Raw genomic sequence first — 6,473 nt, forward strand, 5'->3', positions numbered from 1 at the left:
GTGGCTTGCAGAGTCTTCCTCAGAGGTCTCCCTCCCTCTCCCCTCCTTAGCTTCCAAGAACTGGTGAGATGGGGCTATACCATGCCTCCTCCCCTTAACTGTCCTTAGGAGTCTAGTGTAGGGCTCCGTTCTAGTTCTAGAATCCTGACCGGCTGGGCAGGCTTTAAAGAGGAGCATGCGAAAAGGCATAGTGGCTGCCTAGTGGCTTTGCTCATGCGGGCCTCCCCCACCCCCAGCCAGAAAGGAGCTGCACTTTGGGTCAGCTGACGTGCTGCAGCAAAACCAGGCAGCAAAGCTCTGGCTGCATGTGCAGCTCCTTTTTCATGCATGTGGCTATCACCAGTTTGGGATATTTAAACAAAATTCCAGTGCCCATTGGACCTGAATTCTCTTCATTCTCGAGCTGGCTATTTGCTTCCAGGTCTAATTTAAGGGGCTGGGCTGGGCTGTCAAGTTCCAGCTGACTGCTGGCAACCTCTCATGAGGTTTTCCAGGCAAGAGACATTTAGAGGTGGTTTGCCATTGCCTCCCCCCACCCTGCAATTCCTTGGTCTCCTATCCATGATACTGGCCAGGGCTGACCCTGCTTAGCTTCCAAGATCCAATGCTATCAGGCTAGCCAAGTCAGGGGACAGGAGGTGGTGCTCACCTTTAAGGCCCTTCCTCCTTGAAGAACCCTCTTTCCAAATAGGAACCTGTATAAAAAGAATAAGAAGAAGCACTTCTCACCCTCTTGAGTATGGTCTGTGATGGCTGCTAAAGCCTTTTACAGCCTCCCAGAAGGGGTGAAGGACATCTTCCTTGGGGACCTTCTGGGGAGACTGAGAGAGAGAGAACCATTTAGAAGTACGTATGGGGCAGCTCAAAATAGGGTTAAAAACAACCTGGAGGGGTAAATGGACCTGTTTCCTTATCAGAGGTTAAATATGTAGAAATGTGCAAGTGAAGCTTTTCATTGCATGCAAGTAAACAAGGTCAGCTGGTCAATAAAATCACATGGAGCCTCTACTAAATGGGACAGGACACTTTTCCTCTAGACTGTTGGCAACCCTAGCTCAAACAGTATCTGGATTTGGTTTTAGGATAAGAAGAGTTGGTTATTATACCCTTCTTTTCATTGCCGAAAGGAGTCTCAAAGTGGTTTACAATTGCCTCCTTCCTCTCCCCACAACAGACACCCTGTGAGGTGGGTGAGGCTGAGAGAGCCCTGATATCACTGCTCAGTCAGAACAGCTTTATCAGTGCTGTGGAGAGCCCAAGGTCACCCCGCTGGCTGCATGTGGGGGAGCGGGGAATCAAACCCGGCTCACTGGATTAGAAGCCATGTTGGCTCTCTGTGTTAACTTAGTTGTTTTAGTGATGCATTTTAATAACTGTCATAGGTGATTTTTGTATGGTCTTTGTTGTGGTTACCTACCTTGGGCCCTGCCTGCGGCAGAAGTCTATAAATAGTCTAAAGGAACATTTCCCCTTCCCCCCCCCACACACACCAGATTTCAAACCAAGTTAAATCAGCCATTTGAAACTCAGCACTGTGGGTGTCCATATCCGTGGAAACTGGCTGCAGTTCCAGAAGCAACCGATGATACCGCAGATATCACTTAGGTTTCCCTAAGAAGGTAGCAAAAGAGCTGTAGGCAGAAAGCAATCTGGGATCTACAGCTGTTTCCTGCTATCTGTACACTTTGTGTGCCGTGAACAGGTCTGGTCCCACCATTCAGCAGGATGAGGTGGCAGCCCCGGCCAGCACATCCTGGACCCAGTTAACGCTGAGAAACACTTTCCAATTTCATGTGTTCTTTAATTGTTAAATGGACATTTTTGTTATGCCAAGAAACACCCTTTGGATTTTACGCCTCAGGCACCAAAACGTCTGGAGTTTGTCCTGCCACATGAAAGCCTGAATCGCAGTCCTAAGAACACTTTCTCAGAAGTATTCCCCACTGAACCAAATGAGATTTACTTCTGAGCAGATAGCTTCAGGGACAACTAGAGCTGGATTGGGGCCTCTGACTTTAAGAATGTATACTTACCTGAGCAAAGTCCTACAGTGTCCAATGGGACTTCCTTCTGAGTAAACATGCAATTGTTTAGGTGGAAACAGTGTTTCTAATGGACGGGGTATACAGGTCCTTTTGAGTAGAGAAGTATCGGCTGCTGGGTTCCCAACTGTAGGAAAAGAGCGCTGTCCTTGTAATAGAGACTTGCTGGTGGAAAGTGCCATCAAGTCCCAGCTGACTTAAGGCAAACCCCTCCCCCCAATTTACAGGGTTGGTTGCCATTGTCTGCCAGGAGATGCTTAGTGTGATTTTATTTACTAGGTGATGTGATTGACTTCAATATCATGAAATGCTTCACCGTCCCAGGTCCGGGTATTGTCTCTATTAAAGGGGCAGGAGATTTCGTTCTCCAGGTGGTTGGCAAGCATAGGTATAGGCCTAAATACCACTGAACACACACGAAGCCCCAATTACCTAAACTCTGGGTATTCTTCTGAGAATTGCCTGTGTGCCCCGTGATTGATTAATTGATCGCGCCAATGACAGGGCAGCCATTCAGTGCTGCGATACAAAGTATCTTTCAGATTAGAAAGGTTGGGAGTGGAATTTGTGACATGACAGTGGGAGGGTGTAAAACCTTGTGGGTCCTTGGGAAATGTACTTTGGACAACCCTGGTCTCAGTCACATACATTCTCTGTAACCCTGCCAATGTGATTTGGGATTTGCTATTTTATTCTGGTTTTAACTGGATTTGTTTTTGTTTTTTTACGATTATTGTAACCCACCTGGAAGCACAAGGAAAGGTGGGGTATAAGTGTTTTAATAAATAAATTAAAATTATTTGATGTAAAAAATGCTTCCTATGTATCCATGTGTTTGATTACCTTTAATAGTTGGTGTCTCCCTCCAAGACAAATCAGGGTATGAAACTGTGGTTCATCCAGTAAACACCACAACATGATTAAGACTCTAATCCTAAGAACATTTTCCTGGGAATTAAGCCCCATTGAATAAAACAGATCTTACTTCTGGGTAAATCTGGGAAATTTTGAATATTCTCCATCTCTCTCTTTTTAAAAAGAAAAAAAAGTGTTCTTTATTCAAATACTGACCCGCAAATTTTAAAAGGCCCCAATTAGGTATAGGGTTTTACATTTTTAGCCAATGTATTCTTTCCCCCCACGGTTGCCAATTCTTAAACTTTCTGTTGCAGGGGTAACAAATTGGAATGATTTCAGTAGTCTACCTTGAATCAGATGCACAGAACAAAGAGGAGTTTGTTTTAAAAAGACAGGAAATTTTCTGTTTTTGTTTGTACAGTTATGCTTGGGGGAGTCTTTTTTAAGGCTTGTTTTCTCTCCAAGTCAATAGACAACATGTATTATGGCCATGTTCTCCAACCCCCGGACCGTGATCCAGTACCGGGCCGTGGCGGGAGGGAGGGAAGTGCGGGCACCAGCGCTCCAGTGGGCGCACTTCCCTCCCCCCTGTGAGGTAGGTGAGGCTGAGAGAGCCCTGATGTTACTGCTCGGTCAGAACAGCTGTATCAGTTCTGTGGCACTGCAGAGACTATCGCACCTTTCCCCCTCCATACAGGCATGCCTCTGGTTGCTCATTGGTTGCTCAACTGGATGCACAATTAAGGGTGGTAAACCCAGTTTTGGAGATTGCCCTCATCGTGATTTAAAAATGTCCAAAACTCGACCCACCTCCTTGACAGCCTCGGGATGCAGGTAATGTCATGTAGAGGGGGCTCTAAAAGCCAGCAACATTCAAAGGCTTTCCAGGGGCAGATTCCTTGTGTGGAACTGGTCTCTGCCCAAGACACTAGAATCCCCCTGTCAGGCAGCTCTGGAAGGATGAGGATGAGGCAGCTGGGTGTAGAGTTTGGAGTGCTGGTTGGAAGGACTTGCTTCAAATCCCCCATTGCCATTCTATCAGCTATCTCACAGCATCATGATGAGGAACACAAAACTATGTAAGATGCCCAAAGGTTCTAGAAAAAAAGGTCAGAATAAAGGCCAGGATAAAACAATAGCTGGGCCAAGGAGTAGGAGGCAGGTTCAAGTCTTCACTCCAGAAACGAGTCATAGTTTGAATTTAATGGAGCTCAATTGCTTTTGTCATTTTGGTTTGTAGAACTGCATCCATATCCTCAATTTTCTATATACAAGTAGGAAATTAAAATGATGCTATTTTGGTTAGCCACTTGGAACAATGTATTGCCAGACGTACAAAATAATTTAATTATTACATTTTTACCCCCTTTGTCTCTATTTTTACCCCCTTTCTTGAGGGAACATGCCTCTTCCAATCTCCATTTATTGTCACAGGAGCCCCTTGAGGTGGGTGAATCTGAGAGAGAATACCTGACTCAAAGTCACCCATTGAACTACAGATGCCTACAGTGTTCTCCCTTTAAGTGGAGATGGGGGGGGCAGTTTTGGAGCAATCCTCAACACCATGATGCGATGTTGACATCTGAGGATGAAGACATCTCACATTTACAGTTCATAAAGTTCTGAGGTCTCCAGTGCCATCTGTTATTTTTGAAAATTGGATCCAAATATTCAGAGCAGAAAAAGAGAGCAAGCTGGATTTTCATCTGGATTCAGTTCCACCTCTGGCAGGGACTCATTGTGTGCTCTTGGCAAGATGCTATAACTGATCTGTTAAATGAGACAAAAATGTTTTAAATAACCATTAAACATTATTTCCCCATGTATAGTCACAGAGACATGTGTCTGGTAGATATGTATGTATGTGAACGTGGACACTGCTTCCCAGTTCCATCCAAATCCATACTGATATAAGATTTCTGCAAGGGAGACAAACTTTCTTCTGCTGCCCTTTTCTTTTAGGATAAAGGACCTTAGGTGGTACATCCAGTTTAATGGAATGCCCCACATCCGGACAGTGATCCACACAACTGGATTTGCTGACAAAGTGGCAAGGCACTTTAATAAGCTCTGAAGGGACACCAAGAATTCTAATAGGATGGGAAAAAAATGGGGAAACAGTACAACAACAAGAAGGCAAGAGGCAGAGAGAATAAAGCCAAAGGTCTAAACAGAAGTCCCATTCCTAATAAATGGATTCAGGTGGTATTTAGGAACCAAATCATCCAAAATAAATTCCCAGGGGTAAGAAATACAGAGATACATGTCCAGAATGAGTATCTCAGCAGCCACATACCTAGGTTGGTTTGCAGACAGCCAGAAGTGCAGCAGACTTTGGCAACAGACTCAGATTGTGGCTTCAGTTATCGGGCAAGAAATTTAGGTCAGAAATAAAAGGTTCTTTTCTTTCCATGATTGGAGAAGGAGGGCATGGTGGGATAATGCCATACCCATAGGGAATGAAGAAGAAACCCTAGGAATTTGAAATGTTTCTAAACAAAGAAACTGAAGTGCATTCTCCAGATGGGAAATAGGCAAGCTTAGTGGTTGTCTTCATGTTATCAAGAACATGATGCTTTGCGGGCAATTCAGTTGGTCGAAATGACATCCTTGGAGACTTTTGATCTGTTTGCGGGAAATGCTGATTTGGGCACAAGTTTTTTTTCCCCCTAGTGAAATGCTAGATGGAAGATCCTTTTGTACTAATCAAAGCACAAATGAGTCATCATTATTAGACTATTGGTCTAATAATCCAATGCTTGGTGAAGCCTTGTCTTTTCTCTGGAATGGATACTATTCTTGGTAAGTGTGATGAAGCCACGTTCAACCCTGCTCATACTGCAGTTGTGGTAGTTAGTCAAAACTTGTTTACTGGTCCGTGCAAAGGCAGGTAGGCCAGCTTTAAGGAGGAGGAAATGTGAGTGAAAAAAATTAAGCAATATAATTAACCTTATCCATTGTTGTTCCTCTATATATTTATGAAAAGGCCTAGGGGATGGGACATGTCTGGCTGTCCAAGTTGGAATAGGGCCAATCAGGGTGCAGCCAGCTTTGCCCTGATTGGCCCTGCCCCTGTAGCTCCCACCCTCTGTCCCTGGACTCTAGCCTCTTTGCTCTCAGACGCCGCTCTCAGAGCCAGCAGCAGGTAAGGGGAGAGGCCCTGGGCAACGGGTCGTGGTGGAGGGCTTGCTAATGAGGTCCTCTTGGCCTGCTAGGCTGGGCCTACTGATGAGGGCCTCCTGGCCTGCTGACCGTCGGCCCTGCTAACGAGCTGTCCAACCCCCACCCGCCCCACTGATCCATCTTCAAGCTGCAGCCCAAAACCAACTTAAGCTGCCTGGCCAGGGACTAGGGGAGTGGGCTCTTTCAAGTCCTGTTCTTATGAATGGGCTTTGCAGCTAGTATGTCAATAATTATATTGCTAGGATTGCTCTGGAAGAAACCTCAGGAAGTATGCAAACACCTGGTTTACTATTGCTCCTTTGCATGCAGGAGGTGGCATACATTGTCTGTCTTCATGTGGAAATGATGAGGTTAGTACTGACTACTCCAATTGGCAGTGGCTCTTCTGAG

This window comes from Paroedura picta, chromosome 6 (assembly GCF_049243985.1).
Source record: "Paroedura picta isolate Pp20150507F chromosome 6, Ppicta_v3.0, whole genome shotgun sequence".
In the NCBI taxonomy this organism is placed as follows: Eukaryota; Metazoa; Chordata; class Lepidosauria; order Squamata; family Gekkonidae; genus Paroedura; species Paroedura picta.